The sequence below is a fragment of the Hipposideros armiger genome, unplaced genomic scaffold (genome assembly GCF_001890085.2).
Source record: "Hipposideros armiger isolate ML-2016 unplaced genomic scaffold, ASM189008v1 scaffold_205, whole genome shotgun sequence".
In the NCBI taxonomy this organism is placed as follows: Eukaryota; Metazoa; Chordata; class Mammalia; order Chiroptera; family Hipposideridae; genus Hipposideros; species Hipposideros armiger.
In genome coordinates, this window is record NW_017731555.1 from 2,376,481 (window position 1) to 2,395,343 (window position 18,863).

Here is an 18,863-nt window from a genome sequence, read left to right on the forward strand (position 1 = left end):
GTTATAGTAGGAATTAAATTGTTTAAGAGTAAAATAAACAGTACACATTGCTCTGAAAGACCATTTTTCTTTATCTTAATTCCCTCTTTCCAAACAAACTAAATTCATATGCATTTACAATCTCCCAAATCCCTCACTAGAGGAGCAAGAATTTAAAACAAAGGCTCTACGAATGACCAAAATCATAATTAAAATGCAGCCGTCACATTACTTTCTTGAAAATCAAAAACCATGAAATTTCACTGTGGAGATGGGCCCATTACAAAGAAAACGGTAGATGTCTTGAATCACCTGTTTATTTTTGTCTTTAAATGTGTTTGTAGATTTGGATCCCCTGAATCCTGGCTGTTCAAGTCAACCAAGTTCAGGAAAGCAAGAAGGCTCTCCTAAAACAGCTTTAAAATATCAACACACTTGAACAATCAATCATCTTAGCTCAAATATCCTCGAATTAATTCTGTAAGTCGATTCTAATACAACATTATTGCTGAGAGAGCTGCTTATGGTAGTATCACTTGGAATGAGCCACTAAATGGTGTTGCTTTCATTATTAAAGAGACTAACAAAAATAGTAATTAAGTTCTCCATAAACAGTGCTTTTGAGGAAGGTCTCCAGGCGCATCAGAAACATACATTTTTCAGCACTCTAACAATGATTGCACCCTTCCTGTTTTATTTGGCAATTCGATGTCATCTCGCCAGTTTTGGATTAAAGTTTTTCTGTAAGCTGTCAGGAGCAGCGAGGCGTGGCGGCGGCCTCAGCGTTTCCCTCTGGGCCTGGCGCTGGTCTCAGAGCCCACGAACCCGTGGACGCCACAGGGTCGGCAAAGGGGTGACCCTCGGCTCCCGTGGAAGGAAAAGGGGGACGCTGGGGGTAAGGGTGGGAATCGGGTGGGCGCCGGTTCCACGGTGCCCAAGGCAGGGCAGGGCGCAGCCACTCTGTGGGGGAGCCATCGCGCCCGGCCCGGCAGGAAAGCAGAAGTTCATGTCCCCCCTCGCACGCACAGACCTCTGCTGGGAAGTGGCCTGCTCCCTGCCCTGATTTGGGCGACTCGCGTCTGCCTCCCGAGAAGTGCCCCGGTCAACCCACCGCGAGGCCCCGCGCTCCGGAGCTACCCGCCTGGGGTCGCGGGCTCGGTGGCCGGGAGCCCCGCGTTCGGTGGGGGGAGCTTTGGCCCGGGAGCGCCCCAAGCCCGCGCCGCGCGCCCAGGGCTGAGAATCCCGGAGACGCTCCGAGCTGCGCCCTGCTTTTTCTGGTGCCAACTTCTGCGTGGGACCGGCCCGAACTTCCCGAGCCGCTCGTGGCCGAGCCGCAGCTGAGGTCGGGCGCCGAGCCCGTGGGAGCCCGGAAAGCTCGCTCCGGCCGCCGCCGCCCGGGCGGGCCCCAGTTCGGGGACGGAGGACCCCGTGTGGCTCCGGCAGGCCGGCCGACCTCCCGGGCCCCGACCCCGGCTGGGCCTCGGCCCCGAGATGTCCGGACTCGCGAGCGCAGCGGGCCTCCCTCCGCACCCTCTCCCTCCGCGGCCTCCGGCCGGGCCCTTACCTGGCTCCCGGGCCGGGCGCGAGAAGCAGCCGGGGGCGCAGAGGCCCCGCGCGCGGCGAGGGCAGGAGCGGAGACGGGAGGGCGAGAGGACGGCGGCTCGCGCGGCTCCCACGCTTCCGCCAGAGTCAGGAGTTGAACATTCCGCCTCTCCGTCCCGCGCCAATGAGGAAGACAGTCGCGGCAACAGCACCACCTACCTCCGAGCGCGGAACGACCGGGTCTCCTGCCCGCGCCCCGCACGCCCGTGGCCCGGCCGCAGCTCAGACGCGTGGGCGAGCTGGGCGTGGGGCGGGGCTTGGGTCTCCCGGGCCTGCACCCCGAAGGGCACCTTTCTCCCCAAGCCCCTGGAACCCATCAGGCAGCCGGCCGCCGCTTGGCGGAGGCCATCTGCCTTATTGTGGGGAGCGCGCGGAGGGGGACCTGTGCCTCTGCTCCCCTTTGTACCCTCACATCTTTCTAACAAGTTACCACCACCTATCCCGTCAACTCAGTCCTTATCAACAAATATTTCCTGTGAAATAGGCTCTGGGAATACAAAGATGGGAGGCTGCCTTGTGCCCTGCAGGACTTAATTATCTAGTTAGGAAGGGGACAGACCTGTAAAGATATTTCTGAGGAGAGAGGGCTGAAGGCTGCCTCAGTGGGACCATGATACCTACAGAATTTGAGGAGGGTCTGCTGCCCTGGTCGGTGACTTGAACAATGCTGAGTTCAAATGAGGACGCTGGAATTCATTCCAGGTGTGAGCAAAAGGTGGAAATAGCTATTGAGAAGAAAAGTAATTGTTGATTGGAAAGGATGGTTCTGTGGAGGAAAGGTGAGAAGAGGTTGCAAAGGTATGGGCGACGTTATTCAGGTGGTTGAGTTTGGATTTCGTCATCTATGGCCACTGGGGAAGCGTGGGAAGCTAGAACCAAAAGGATCGAATTAGGTCTTTACGTTTTTATTTTACCGGTTATTTAGAGAGGGAGAGAGCAGTCCACGTGGTTGTAGGATGGTTGCCAGGGCAAAGCCGGGAAGCAGCATGAGTGGTAAATATTGTCACTACCTAGAAATGAGATTGTGAGGACTTGAGTTACAGTGTACAAAATGGAATTAGAAAAGAAGGAATTGAATTGAGAGACCTGTTTCCGGAAGCCACAGAAATTGGTAACCTGTTAGATGTAGAAGACAAGAAGGAAAGAGGCACAGATGCTGCTGCCAAGATTTCAGACCGGGATGACTGAAAGAACGATGGTGTCATGGACAGAAATAGGGACATGTGGAGGGGAAGTTGGCTTCCTGTTGAGTTGAGATCATGGGAAGAAAAACAGGTAGAGATGCAGCAGTTGAAACATGATATTGAGGCTCAGAAAAGACATCAAGAGGGAAATATCATTGTAAATCATTCGCATAGTTAAAGATATGAGAGTGGAGGGATGGGTGAATACAGGTAAAAAGACAGCTTTCTAGTCTGTAATGGGTACAAGCACATACTGGCAGCAGCTGGCACCTTATTGGCCAGCGGTCTGCTATTCAGGTTAATTATTGAATTTTCCCTTTGATAAGGATTACAAATTTCAGCATTGCTAGATTCTATTTTGGTAACTGAGAAATGCGGATAAATGAAAACTGTCATGCTAAAAAATGTCCTGATGTAGGTAATCAAATAAGTCTAAAAACCATCTACACATTAAAGGGAAAACTACAGCTCTTGAACATAGACCTAAGCATAAGGCGACTCCAGTAGTTTTACTCCACCTTCAAAGGCACTACATTGTAATACAGAAAGGAAAGTAGACTGGGGATCAGAGGACCTGGTTTGTGGCCTTAATCCTGCTGCTCATGAACTGGGGTACTTTGCTAGACAGTCCTCAGTTTTCTCCTCTGCAAAATAAGGCCCAATTAGTGTTACCTACAGTTCCAGTTTTAAAACTATGAATGTATTGTTTAAATCTGGAGCGCATGCCTTAAGAGTCAATACTTTCTGCCATATGCCCCCTCCTTTCCATGCATTTTTTTATTCATTCCAATTCCCCCTCATAATTAGACTAAGAGACTAACTAGCAGGAACAATGAACACCAGAGGAGTCTCACAAATATGCTTAAATGATAACCTGGTAGGCATTCTCTAGCCTTCCCAATTATGCTGCAAGCTCCTTGAGGTTATATCTTCTATTCTATTGTATCTGTCCACAGTTGAAATAAATAATTGTGTGATAAACTATCTCAAGTGTGACTCTTCCTTGATCAAGCCGTCTGTTTCCTAATGACTACACTGATCTCTAGGCCCCAGACCTAATGCTATAGCTTAGTGCTTGTTCCCATGGCCGGCTCTGTGTCTTCAAACTTTCAAATCTTTTTGAAAGCATCTTGATTAATTCTCACCTGTATAGGTTTACAAATGTAAATCGCAATTGCAAAAGAGTCCTAGTCAAACTTTTCTTATGAAGCCTTCCTATTCCTTTATTTCAAATATCTCTACACTAAAAATAGATGTACTCTCAGGAGTGGGGTTGATTGGGAGTCCTTAGCACCCACTTATATCCAAGAACACCCTCCGAAATGAACATGCAATGACAGTAAAAATAGTGTATTTGCTATACAAATTTAGCTTAAAGAAAAAGTCTCCTAGTCCCCCATTCAATTAGATTGTTGTCCTTAAGCGCCTCTTAAATAGAAATTCTGGAACTGCCACCAGCTATCAGTGGATCAGAGAAGTGCAGACATAATTTCTATTAAGGATAGAAGGAAAGGCAACTTAAAAGGAAAAAAGCGTTCTGAGTATCCTCCTCCCCCCTCCCTCCTTGCCCCATTACTGTGATAAGAGCTGCGGTGAGAGCTTGTATCCAGGAGTATTTTCTCTAGCCATCTCATTCCTCGAACTTAAATTGTGAGTAGTCTGTGTCTAGATCATATCTAAGAAATAACCACCTTTTATATGAAGGTTGGTGCTTTAGCTCCTGCTCAACTCTGAATACCTGGGAAATTAAAGCACGCAATCAAACATCAGTTAAGATATGTACCCATTAACTTAAAATCACAAATGAAGCCATGTCATTGTTTGAGCTTAGTTTTCACTAAGTTTTCATCTAACTTGAGGACTGAAGAATTTACAAGAATATTTTGGGTACCAAATTTGCTTAGGGCATAAAAGGAGCAGTGGGACACAAAGACTTTTGCAAACTTTATTCCACAAACATTTACTGACTGGCAGGTGTGGTGCTGAGCTTTGTGATTATAACAGTGACTCCGATGTGGTCCCTACTGTCACAGAGTTTTCAGAGTGCAATGGAAAAGCCAGAAAAGAAAGACACAAGTAATCATACTTCAAAGTGCCCTGAGAGCGGCAAAACGGGGGCTCACACCAGGGCACCTAAGAGTTTTGGGAGGTCAATGAAGTTTTCCAAGACAAAGAACTTCTAAGTCCCTCGGAGAAGCATGGAGAGAATTTTGCTAGACAAAAAGGAGGGAAAGGTATTACAGCAAGAATAGGAAGTACAAAGGCCCAAGAGCATTTAACAGGTTCAAGGAATAAATCTATTCAACATCTGAGTAAAGACATTGCCAGGAGGGAGTAATAATCATCAGGCAGTAGTAACAGCAGCAGTAACAATAATAATAATGATTACTACCACTAGTAGTAGTAATCATTAATATTTACTGAGCGTTCATATGCCATGCACTGAGCTAAGAGTTTTGCACTCATAGTCCCTCTTCATTATAAACACTCCATTAGATTATGCCAATGCATAATCGTGAGTCTTTAGTAGTCATTCCTTTCTCTTTGATATGTTGGTTGGTTGGTTGGTTGGTTTTGTTAACTGATATGCCCCATCTCTATGTTTTCTTCATTCTGCTTGTCTCCAAAACGTCTACACCTAAGCGATATAGTTCTGGACCACCTAGAGAGGAGGTAGTGGGGTAAGGGAGTGACTACTTCCCAGGAGCTTGCCCAGGCCCGCTCAAGAGTAGATTAACTGGTGTATTATAGCTAGAAAATCTTGATCAAATTTCAAGGTCACTTTTCTATCCACACTTCTTTCTCAAGTTGAAATTTTTCCAATGAATACTTTTATAAGTTCTATTTACTTTTTTATATTTTGTTATCATTGGCTTTTCCCTAACTTTTTAAGGTTCGTTTGTATTAAGCCTCTGTCTGCATTGTTGTTTGTAACACCTTCCAATTTAGTATAATCTGCAAATTTCATTAACATGCTATTTACTCCCTCTTCCAGATCATTAATAAATGCTATTTCTTATGTATTAAATTTTGCGGTCGAATAGATTTAATTTGCTGTTGTAATTTCAATGCATGTTTTCTAAAGATACAATGCAGTTAAGAATGGTCTTAACATAGGCTTAAACCCATACCCAGTTTATAGTTATTTTACTATTATGCAATCCATTTGTGTTCTCTAATCAGCACTGTTGTGAGCTCCATTGAAGCAATAATCTATTGATTTTTTCTTCCCTCTTTTTCAATACAGTCATCATCTTGGCTTTAAATGCACAGCAATAGCAGAGTTAGAACTATTGTTGTACCCTAATCCATAGTTATTTATAAAAGGAAATCAAGGCTTTTTTCTCAGTGGATATTCTTCCATTGATATAAGAAATATTTTACATTAAAATTATTTTATAATGATAATATTTGATTTTCCTATGCATGGCCTCAATGTTCTAAACAGCAATAGATTTTAAATATTTGTTAAAGTAAATGTAATATGTATGTTACATTATATATATTATATAAATATATCACATATATTTATATTGTGTATTTTATTTTCTAATAAATCTGCTCACTGACCCCCTGACTCCTAGAGAATCTGGGGTGACTTTGTTTTTTATTCTAGACTTAGACGTGCCACCTTCAAAACAGAGAATGAGATTCATTAAGCCTTTGCTTCACTTTATGTCACATATCATCCTACTTATAGCTCTCTATAGTGACAGTTTTCATTTTCAATGAGATGAGGCTTTCTACATGCCACTTATTTCTGTACTTATATTCACATATTGCAATTTTAAATCATTATGCATGAGACTAGTCTTCTTGTTTCTACATAATATTTCCAGGAACTGTATTTTTCTTTCCCCTCATTATCAATAAGTTTTTCTCTGTTTTCCCCCATAGTGCTAACTGAGTATATGCCCATGGTAATCTTTCTTTTCCACATTGAAAAATTTATTTAACCTCTAAATCTCAGTTTCCCCATCTGTGCATTGTCCCCTCATAACTTACCTATACATCTCAGAGGATTGTTGTCAAGTTCAAATGAGATAATTTATGCTGATGTGTCTTATAAGTAATATAAAAACAAATAAAAGTTATTTTTTTCTTGAAACATAGTAAATGCAAATATAGGATTTGTTTTCACTGAGAAATAAGGTTTTCACTGAGAAATAAGGTATTTTCAGCAGATTTTCCATGTTGAACTTTCAGTAAATGTCCATTTTTATGGCAAAAGACATGCTATCCTTTCATATATATAAAAAAGCCAAGTAAAATTTGTTTTCCTGGGCCAGCCGAATGGCGCAATGGTTAAGAACTGGCTTGGGACGCCAGAGGGCCCCGGTTCGGATCCCACATATGAGGGCCAGTGACACTGCTCTCCACAGCTAAGATGTTGAACAACAGCTCAACCTGGAGCTGGGCTGCCATGAGTCACTGGCAACGGCGTAGGCTGCAGCCACTGCTGCAGTGGGTTGCCATGGGCTACCGTGAGTGGCTGGCAGCTAGCGTGAGAGGCCAGCAGCCTCAGTGAGCAGCCGTCCAGAAGCCGGCAACTGATCTGCCTCACCCAGGAAGAGCGTAATGGTGGTGCCAACTTGGGCCAGTGAAGCAACGTCCTCCACAACTAGACTGAAGAACAAAAGGACAGCAACTTGTCTGTTCCCCTTCCCCCAATTCCCCAGCACTGTTCCCATCCCCCCAATTCCCCAATTTAAAAAAAAATCTTTAAAAAATAAAAAATGTTGTTTTCCTATAGGAAACTCCTTTTCATTTTTTTCTTACTTTTGAAGTCTTACAGAGTTGAATGGTGACCAAAAACATTAATTGGGTTATCTATTCATTTAATTTTGCATCCTAAGCAATTAGTCTTACATAAATTTTTAGCAATTCTATGAGAGTTCATTCTTGACAAGAACATTTTGCTAGTTCCTCCTGTCACTAATCCATCCTCCTGACACATTCCATCCTTTTCATTAACAATCATGTTTAATGATAAATCTCCATATCATTCTCCTCACTTTCAACATTTCCTTTAGAAACGGTCTTAATCTCCAATAATGATATAATGACATTTTTTTTCCTTGATGGGGAGTGAAAACTCAAACACTTACAGGTAGGTACCTGAGAGGAAGTTTTTCAATGGAAGGAATGGAGTATCAGAGTGATATACACATAAGTGCATGGTAGAAAGTGGACTGATGTGTCCCCCTAAAATTCATTGACTCTGTAACCCCAGGGTTACCATATTGGAGGTAGGGCTTTTAGGAGGTAAATAAGATTAAATGAGGTTAGAAGGGTAGGGTCCCACTTCTGTAGCATTGGTGGCCTTATAAGAAGAGGAAGGGGAAAATCTCTCTTCACTTGTGTGTCCTGAGGAAAGGTCATGTGAGGACACTGCAGGAAGGCAGCAGTCTGCAAGCCAGGAAGAGAGCCTTCATCAGAACCGAAGCATACTGGCACCCTGATCTCAGACTTCCAGCCTCCAGAACTGTGAGAAAATAAGTGTCTGTTGTTTAAGCCACCTAGTTAATGGAATTTTGTTACGGCAGCCTGAGATGACTAATACAGAAGTACTTCAAAGGGAAGAAATGTTCTATCTCAGTAGGGAGCAGAGATAATTATCTAGCATCTTCACATATCGTAAACCCCTCCCCCTGCACACATATATATAGAAACACATTTTGCTCAATTATTTAAATATCTTTATCAAAGTTCTTCTTACCACCAGATATCAGGAAAAAGTAAAAGAGTTGAAATAACTGGATAATTGTATTGTTTCACTTCATTAATATGAAACAAATCTTACCAAGTTTTGGTAGACAAATGGTAGACATTTCAAAATAATTATAAGTCAGATTTGCAAACTACTGAGTTACTTCAGTTGAGTAATCAAATTCCAACCTCACTTAGTCAACCTTGGTCTTTCTAGACAACCAGTTTTTCTGGATCATTTTGCCACGCAAACCAATTATGTAAACCTCTCTAATAAGTTTCAGTGTTTTAGATTACATAGCATGATATCTATGACCAACATCCCCAGCTTCCAGAGGAAGTTGCTTTAGATATATGTCTAGATGTCTTTCACATTATTTCTGGTCCTGAAGGATATAGATGCAACAAGTTTTGGTGTTGCATCTATAACATCCTGTTATAGAATCAAGTTTGTAGGGATTCTTGAAGTGTGAGGCCTGATTTTAGTAGTCTTATCTCCCAAAGTGTATGTAGATGGCAACCAAATTCAAGCTTCTACCTTTTCCCAGACTCCTAGACAAGTCAGGATAGAACTTGAATGGCTTTATTACATGATAACTTGATGGATCCCTTGAGATAAATGTTAATGAGGACTTTAAAGTGTCTAAAACTCAAAGATTAAGGCTCTCAGTGCAATATGGCATAGAGACTAAGCATATGGGCTTTGGACTTAGATAGACCTGAACTGAGGTCATGAGCAGTGTGACTTTGGGTATTTTCCTCAGCATGAGCCTCAGTTTCTTTATCTGTAAAATGGGCATCATAATAGAATTTTTGTTTGCATTAAATAAGTTAATATATATACAGTATTTAAAACAGGATCTGGCTCAGAGTTAGTGTTCAGTAATGCTACATATTATTATTGTTATTTTTGTTCATGTTTCTCATGCTAAATATTTTCTATCATAATTATTATTCAGTCACCTGAGTTATTTCTGTTTCCCCTGGAGTCAGTTTTTCTTCTTATTTTCCTTTATTTTTCCTCTTTTATAGTACTGGTTGTCTCAGACATTTCTGGTAATCATATTGTTTATATTTAAGAATGAAGAATTATGCTGACTGTTTTAGTAGCTGGCATGGATTTTCTGTGCTGTTGTAAAGTAGATTTTTCTCCGATGAGACACTTTCCTGAATAGGAAGACTCAACAGGAACCTCGAGTACTTGGAGAGATAAGCTGACTGACCAGCAGGCTTGCAGTAGGATGCAGTTAGCGTGTACATACGTATTTTCATGGTTGACTCAGCCAATACAGTAGAATTAGTGCTATCATGCCTTAGACGTTTTCTTTCTCTTTTGAGGAAGTTAATCCATAATGGCTAATGAAAAAATGTGAGAGATATTGCTGGATGTGACAAAAAAAAAAAAAAAGTACCCAGGAAGAGTAGCCACCTGGATATTTAAATGGAAGTTTTGCTACAACTTGAGAGGTCAGTTTTCAAGAAGGTGAAGATCAGGAAAAAAGTTAGGAACTTGTAGAAGTCCTTTGATATTATGAAGGGCATTAAAAATATCACTGCAGCCTGAGGATTTGTCAAAAATAGCAGAGGAAAAATAAAAACTATCCCCTAAGCTTAATATGTATTGGGGGTTTTAAGAGAAAGGAAGAGTGATACCATTGTGTATTTTGGGAATTTATCCCCACATGGAAAGGTGATGACTTGGTTAGGCTCCTATGTCCATGAACGCATCTCCATGCTGAAAGTGTGCTAAGGCACAGCAGAACTGGGGGAGGCTTTGAAGTGTCAGCCTTTTCTTCTTTCTTTCCTCACTAGTCTCTGAAACAAAAAGAGGAGAGAGATTTACTTTCCCTGATATGAATTGTGTCCCCACCCTTAGGAGGCAGAAGATGCTGTAGCCAGTTTTGGTTTTAAATAAGACCATTTTTCTTATTTTCTATCATGATAATTTTTGGTATTTTTTTTTGTTACTTATACTATCCATCTAAAGAGAATGACTCTGGTAAGAGGAGGGTGTTCTGTTTGCTCAGAACAAATGCTATCTTTATTTTATTTTATTTATTTATTTTATTAGTTTCAGGTGTACAAAACAATGCAATAGTTACCCTTTTCACCCCTCACAAAGTAACAACCCCCTTCCCCCATCTACTGCCCCCCCACCCCCGATATCATACATATCTATTACAATTCCATTGACTCTGTTCCCACACTATATTCCACATCCCATGACTATATATGTATTAAATTATAGTTGACATATAATATTATTGAATGGCAGCTTCAGACAAATACTATCTTCATTGTCAGGCAGAGTGGAGATTTGCAAGTTTGGAGCTAGAGCTATGAGAAAATTAAGTTGATTTGCATAAAAAAAGAAAACATAACTTAGGGGCCCCAAAGATGATCTGCAAACTAGAGGAGGTGGGGAGAATTGGGAGTAGAAAGAGGAGACCATATGATTGCCAGCAAAGAAGACAGATTTGGAACACAAGATATGTCGAATGAGGATTTTTTTAAAAAGAAATACTGTGGGGTTCTGTAAAGAAAGTCCCTTTTCCATCTTTTCTACAAAATATTAATATTCAGTAAATCTACACAGTTTAATAATGCTTTGATTTTTAGTGGAGTCAATTTTTAATGAAATAAGGCATAGAGAATAATATGAAAACAACCACTCAGCTTAAGAGATAAAGTGTCTCATATACAATGGAAACCCCTTCCTGAATATGAGTGGATTCTTTATGATGAAGGCAGAGAAATGTTATATCTTATAAAAATAAAGGTTTCCCATGACATATATATGGGACAATTACGAAGGGGCACACACACATACACTTCGATTTTAAAGACAAAACTTTAGACAAAGTACCCTCAAATCTCTTGCCTAAACTTCGCTTACAATATTTTGGCAAAATTAATCTGATGCTTTGCTTCCCCAACTTTTTTTCTGTTACTTTTAGTTTATGGCATCAAAAGCCTGAATAATCAATGCTCTTGGGGACAAAAAGAGATGCAGACAGTGTCATCTCATAGTTAACAACATATGCTTTGGAATTAGAAATACCCAGTTTGGAACCCTAACTCTGCCATAATCTAAGCATAGGACCTTGAGCAAGATAATTTCTCTAGTTGTTTCTCAGTTGTTTCATCAGTAAATAGTGAAACTATTCATCTCTTAGGTATTTAGAATAAATACTGTGTTTATGAGTCTGGCGCATAGTAGGTGTTCAATAAATGATACGTGAACTAGAAGTTCAATAAATGGTAGGTGAACTGACAGGTGAAAAGCGTTGATGATCGAACCAGTATATCCCAGAAAATTCTCTTCCAAAGTCAACATTCAGAAAACTTTGTATTTAAAACTCTGTATTCCTTAATGTCCTTGATTTTCTTCTAATTTTAAATAGAGGTATAGAATTGCCTCTTTTTACCCCTAGCAGTCATCTTCTCTTGGTGCTCAAAAGATTTCCATGCCCTGTGTTGCAACTCTATTCAGTTGCTCCAAAGATCTTTTTTTCCTAATGCATAAGTGAACTCTGCACATTAAACATAAAATACAACAGTATAGCTCACTTATTCCCATAATCCCCCCACCTGCAACTGTTTCAGTGTTGACTTAATGTTATTCATTTGCTTGTGTTGTTATTGAAAAAGAATTCTTAATTAAAATGGCCCAGCGTCACCTGGCTCACATAGAGTGCCACAGGCAATAATCCCTAATTTAATGTACACTTTGGCTCATACCTTCAATTTAATTTCTGAAACCAGAAATATAAATGGATTTTATAATGGCCGGTGAGCCTCAGGTGAGAGAAGATTAGAATTAGTAATGAAGAGCTACTTTCTTAGGAGAAATCTCATAACAGTGCATAATTATTGTTTCTAGGCTATATGGACAGAACATGTAAATGAACACCCAAGTTAAGTGAAAATCTAACTTCTAATGTGATCTTTGTGTGCATGTATGACTTGTGTTACACTTTGGTTTAGTTTCTGATCTACTCTTTCATATATGAACGTTTTATCTGTTGGTTAGAAGCACGAGTCTTTTGTTCTATTTTCACCTCTCCCCACTTCATTCAGTGATTTGAAATGGTTTCTTATTTCACTGTAAATAGCTTTTAAGCTGGGTCTATATAAGATAATGACATTCTGTTTCAATTACTGCAGCGAAAACTTTGCAAAACCAGTGTAAGCTTGTGGTACAAGGGACGAGGGTAAAAGATAGGGCTCTTGAGCTGCTCCTTCATCTCAAGTCAATTTAAATAACTCAAAATCCCCATCTAAGTTTCTTTCCTTTTCTATCCTTTCATAATTGGTTTGGCTGGAGACTGTCAGGCATCCTTGAATGTTCTAAAGTACTCTTTACTGTGGCCTCTCATAGCAGAAAGGCAGGCATTAATATTTCTTGATCGCTGAGCACTCGGTGTGCTTGCCACTTTATATACCTTAACTCCTTGAATCCTCATACAGCCTTTGGGAGAAAGGTGCTGTAATTCCATCAGCAGATTTGGAAATGGAAGCTAAGACGTGAGATACATTGGCCAGTGTTCACAGCTGAGGGTTACCGCACACAGTGGTGCAGCCTGGGTACAACCTTGTACACACACAAGGAAGCCTGGTTGAGGAGGAGCTCTCCAGTGGGACAGTGCCAGCTGGAGAGAAGGGTTGCCTTTTCTCCTAATACACGTGAAGGTGCTGTATAGATGAGGTGGCTCTAATAGCGTCATGCCCAGATCTGTCTGATTTTAAAACCCATTATCTTTCTGCCATTCCATGTTCTTTTCTCAAGAGCTCCTAGGCTCACCCTGGAGAAGCATTCTAAACACCCAGCAGTACCAGGTTCCCCATACAAGAGCAGTGTACCTTCCTGCCACTCACATTTTGTGTTACTGTCACTGTAGTAGACTGCAAAAATGACAGCAATTTTCCTTTCCTTGTATCCACAATTTTAGCCATGTGACTTTGAAGTGCTGTGCGTCAGAGATAGAGTTATTTCTCTACCCTTTGAATCTTGGCCGTCCTCTTGACCCACTTTGGCCAGCAGAGTGCTGCAGAAGTGATGGCACGCCTGTTCGGAGCCTAGGCCTCAAGAGATCTTGCTTATCCGCTTGCTGTCTGGGATCCCTTCTCAGCCCACACGTAGATAAGCCCAAACTAGCCTGCTGGAGGATGAGAGACAACGTGGAGCAGAGATGCACCATTCCATCTGAGGCCAACCCATACCAGCTGACTGCAGATGCATGACTGAGCCCAACCCCAGTCCACCAAGCCTGGCCCAGATTGGCTGCACTGTCCAGTTGACCCATAGATTCATCATTGTTGTCTATGGCACTCATTTGGGGGGTGGTTTGTTATACAGCATGATGGTTAATTTTCTGTGTCAACTTGGAGGGTGGTTTTAGATGAGAGTAACATTTAAATTGATGAACTTTGAGTAAGCAGACTGCCCTCCACAATTGGGTGGGCCTCATCTAACCAGTTGAAGACCTGAATAGAACAAAAAGACCGGCCTCCTCAAGCAGGAGGAGATTCTCCGGTAGACTGATTTGGATTTCATCTGCACCAGCAGCTCTCCTGTGTCTCCCACCTGCTGGCCCACACTGCAGGTTTTGGGCTTTGCAGCCTCCATAATCATGTGAGCCAATTCCTCATAGTAAATCTCCTTCAGTATTTATACACATTCTATTGGTGCTGTTTCTCTGGAGAAGCCTGTGTAATGCACACAATCACTGCTACTTGCTGATACGGTTTATCTTTCCACAGAACCACTTATTTCTTCCTCCTTCTCAAGCTGCTGCACCTTGGCTGGTGCAGAACCTATCCACCCCCAGAGCTGCCGTGTTTCCTCGCCTTGAGCCCTTCACCCTACTGGGGAGACTGAACCGTTAGAGTCTATCCCTTTGCCCTAAACTGTCCCAGCTCCTTCTGGAACCACCAGTTAGCTCTCCTTCATTCCTGCCCGGTCCTTGTGTTATTACTCTACAGCTCTTTTTTTTTTTTTTTTAGCTGAGCCATCCTGCCACCTGTTGGCAGCTCAGCGGCAGCTCAGCTCGGGCCGGGCAGCGAACCGCTGTTGCTCAGAGCTCAAACTCTTGAGCGAGCTCTTAACCAACTGAGCCACTCGGCCGGCCCTACTCTACAGCTCTTGCCACCTGTCTCTGGCTAAGTGGATGAAGACTTCATGAGGGTCTTCCAATTCACTTTTATTCTCAGGTGCTGCAAAAATCTGTTTTTGAAGAAATTTATGCCACCTTTTCTCCAATTATTCTCTTGTGTTGGTCCTCCTATTGTAGAATTTCTCACTTTTGGACTCTCTCTGATAGGAGGAGTCTGAACTCTCCCTGCAGGTACTGAGGGAGGAAACAATTGTAGGGTTGGCAGCTCTCACATGCCCTGGCCCTAGTCTCTCTCTTTTTCCCAAGTCTGGGGGTGCTCCCGTGTCAGCACCCACGAGCTCACAGTGTCTTGTGCTCACTTTCTTTTATAGCAAGGCCTTTGCCCCGATGTTTCCAAATTTAAATTGCCCAAGAACAAAGATCCTGGCTTCCTGTTGCATCATCCTTGATCTTCCCTAGCTGCCAGACTAGCACATGCAAAGGAGCCAAAGCAAGGCAGGCGCTTTCCTATTCCCACGCCCTTATTCTCTGGAGGTTAGTAACGTTTCCTCCAGCCTTCCCATCCTTAAGTGTCAGGCCACAAGCAATACATTAACCAACAGAGCAGCAAGGACAGGCCAAGGTTCTGGGGCTGTGACTGCCTCGTGAGCCGTCACGGCTTAAAAGAGGGCACAGTGGTAAAGTGGCTTCCTGCTCCACGCTCCATCCACACACTGAGCCCTGGGTCCGTCAGCCACTGCTTTTCTCCAGCAGCCATCCAATACACTGGCACCCTCAGTCTCCAAGAAGATGACATAGGTAAGCAGGGGCCATCTCAAATGTCGCCCATGAAATGGAGCAGCGACTGGGGAAGACAGTGTGGCAGTTCCTCAAAAACCTAGCATAACCGTACAATTCAGCAATTCCCCTTCTAGGTACATATCCAGAGAATGGAAAGCTGGGACACGAACAGGTCATTGTACATCCACGTTCACAGCAGCATTATTCACAACAGCAAAGGGGGCAACACACCAAACGGTGGATAAATGGATAAACAAAATGTGGCATATGCCTGAAAGGCAATCTTTTTCAGTCTTAAAAAAGGAAGCGAATTCTAATATGTGATACCACATGGATAAACCTTGAAAACATTATTCTAAGGGAAACAGTGAGTCAAATATTGTATGATTCCATTTATATGAGGTAACCTCTAAATTTATAGAAAGTAGAATTGTGTTGTCAGGGGCTGGGTGTAGGGAGAAGTGGGGAGTTATTGTGCAATGGGGTAGTTTCAGTCTGGGAAGATGAAACGGTTGTGGAGACGGATAGTGGTTGCATAACAATATGAATGTACTTCATGCCCTACTCAAGAAGGTTTAAAATGGTGAATTTTATGTTATATATATTTTACCACCACAAAAAATTAAAAAGTGGCTCAGTGTGGACCAAGTCAGGAGGAAGGATGGTGTTTGACACTGTGGGGGCTCTGGGCCTACCACTTTTAATGTTTTAACTTAATATGCTTTTTGATGTTTGCTATTATCCACAAGTCCCTTTTCCCGAACTTTAAGCCTGCATAATAAAGTAATTAGGGGTGACACCACCTGTCATCTGCTGTGTGGTATCATAAGCAATGGCCTTCCTAGGAATGCAATGTACAGCATAGGGAGCAGTCAGTAATGTCATAGTAAGTATACAGTGACAGATAGTTACTAGACTTATTGTAGTGACCACTTTGTAAGGCATGTAAATGTTGAATCGCTAGATTGCACACCTGAAACTAATATAGTATTTTATATCAACTATAATTAAAAATAAATTTTAAAAAATGCACCATTAAACCCTCCCCCCCAAACAATAAAACAACAATAACAACAAACAAAAATAAAGCAATGATCTTGGCCTCCAAGAGTTCCCCTTAGAAACGCAGCCCTCTGCCTCAAGCACCTCAGCGGCTTCCCACTGCTCTTGGGTAAAAGGCGAAGCTCCTTATAAAGGCCTGCTGCAGGCCTCCCATGCTCTGAGCCAGTCTTACATTCCCAGCGCATTTTGGAGTACTCTCACCCCATTCTCTCTTCTTGGTCACAGTGAGCTCTCCATCCTTCACACCATCAAGGTTATTTCCTGCTTAGAACATATTCTTCTCCTCTCTCTGCTGAGTTAGCAGTGTAATCCTGCAGAGCTCAGGGCAGCAACTGTAATGTCCACAGGAAACATTTCCTCACCTCAGATCAAGTTAAATCCTCTTATTACATGTTCTTGCGACACCATATATTTCTTGGCAATATTTTTATGTTTATTTGTTTGATTATTTGATGAACCTTTTGTCTTTCCCACTCAGTGTTATGCTCCAGGAGAACAGGGACCCTCTAGTTTTTCTCACCATTGATTCCTGAACTCATAAAGGGCCTGGCACTCAGTAAGCTCCTCAACCATGATTTGCTAGTGAATGAATGAACGGATAGAAAGATAACAAACAATAATCATTACAGTTTCTTCTCCGGAGATTCTGTGACTGGCTCATCTAACACCACGCTCTTCTCCATGTAGGACAAATAGAGAAAATTAAGATTATTCTGAAGTAAGAGATGTAATACATTTTAGATTGACAGTAAAAAAAGAGCTATTCAAGCTCGGGGTTCATTTTTACCACACTGCATATTCTATGGTGATTAAAAAAATATTATAAGCACAATTTGAAACCAGAATGACACATCTTTTAATTTTCTCATACTGTGAGTCATTGATCTGCATTCATATTTTAGAGGAAATGCCATTGAATTCAGAAGAAACCTATTTAGCCTGCATGGTATTCAAAATTGCTGGAAAAGCTTAGCTCCTGTTCACTGTTACCAATGGCCTTGCTAAGCACGTATGTTCCACACTTAAATGTATAATTTTCTATATGTGCTTTTGGTAAAAATATGCTTTCTTCTTTTTTACGTCTTCCAGCAAACCTCATTATCCTTCTTGTGACCCTGTAGGCATCTCATTTTCTTTCGGCTTGTTTGCAAGTTTGAAAATATTAACTGCAGCTCCTGCTTCAGGAAGGGTTGCCTGGCTACTACTCGCCATTTTTAGAGTGTGAATTCTTTTCCTTCACCATCTTTACCTTGGATAATAGAGTCTAATCATTTTCAAAAAAGCCAGACATAATTAAAAATCTCTTATCTTTATTAAGTACAGCAATAGTTATTCTCAGTTGGAAGACCAAGGGGAATATTCATGGGGGAATATGTATTAATTTTGAATACGTGGAAACTAAATTAAAATGAGGTCATATGATGTCAAGTCACATGGGACTGGGGAAAAGGAGCTGTCAGGCAATAGGATACCAGCTTTTAAGTAAGGTAGAAGTAGAGTAAAACAAGAGCAAGGATGCCCAAGAGATAAGCTTGCGGCTTCATTTGTCATTTTAAAAAATGATCTAGAAAAGGGAAAATGTACAAGTAAAAACCTTACAGCTCGTGTTGAGGTCTATGGGAGAGGGAAAAGCTGAACAACAATGACTTCAAGAAAATTTACCCAGTGACTTTCTTTTTCCTCTAGTAAATTCCAAGCATTGTGCTTTCCTCGAGTATGAAGCATAATACTGTATGAAATAAAACCCTTGCTCCAGAGGACCTCACACTATTATGTGATTGACACAAAAAAGCATCTGCCTGCTTTAGCATTTCTCAACGTGGGCTTGACTGTGGGATGTTAGAAAGGTTTAGAGCAGGACCTCTCAATACGTGAATGAATACTAGGAATCATTTCTAAGAATGGGGTATATTACACAGTAGTTCCCAAATTTATTTGAAGACACCATCTTGGTATGTTCTTTGCTTTGCAGTTGTATGTCTGTTTTTGGAGGAAATAGAGTGTGAACTTGTGAGACTAGTATAGCTTGGATCATACTCTGGATAATGTATACATTATAAAGATATCCGGAATTTAAGGACTTTTGGAAATCTCTTCATCAAAAATTTACGAGGTGCTTAAATCACTGAGAAGTGGTACGAGGCACAATACCTGGCAGCTCTAAAATCCAGGGCCCCTTCAAAGCAGCAATATTCCTAATAGCCAAAAAGTGGAAACAACCCAAGAATCCATCAACTGATAAACGGGCAAACATCATATAGTATAGTCATATAATGGAATACTATTCAGCCATAAAAGTAATGAAGTACTGGCTATAACATGTATGGAGTTTGAAAACATCATGCTAAGTGAAAAAAAATCAGACACAAAAGATCACATACTATATGATTCCACTTTTACAAAATGTCCAAAATAGGTAAATTCACAGAGA

At 41.6% G+C, this 18,863-nt stretch overlaps 1 protein-coding gene across 1 annotated transcript in view; it reads right to left on the minus strand.

Moving 5' to 3' along the window:
- LOC109388741 (mitogen-activated protein kinase kinase kinase MLT-like) overlaps positions 1–1,727 on the minus strand; it is a 127,320-nt gene extending 125,593 nt beyond the window's left edge. Inside the window, exon 1 of the mRNA XM_019653724.1 lies at positions 1,544–1,727. The gene's annotated coding sequence lies outside the window, so the exon portion shown is untranslated. The remainder of the gene's footprint in view (positions 1–1,543) is intronic.
- Positions 1,728–18,863: the final 17,136 nt, after the last annotated feature.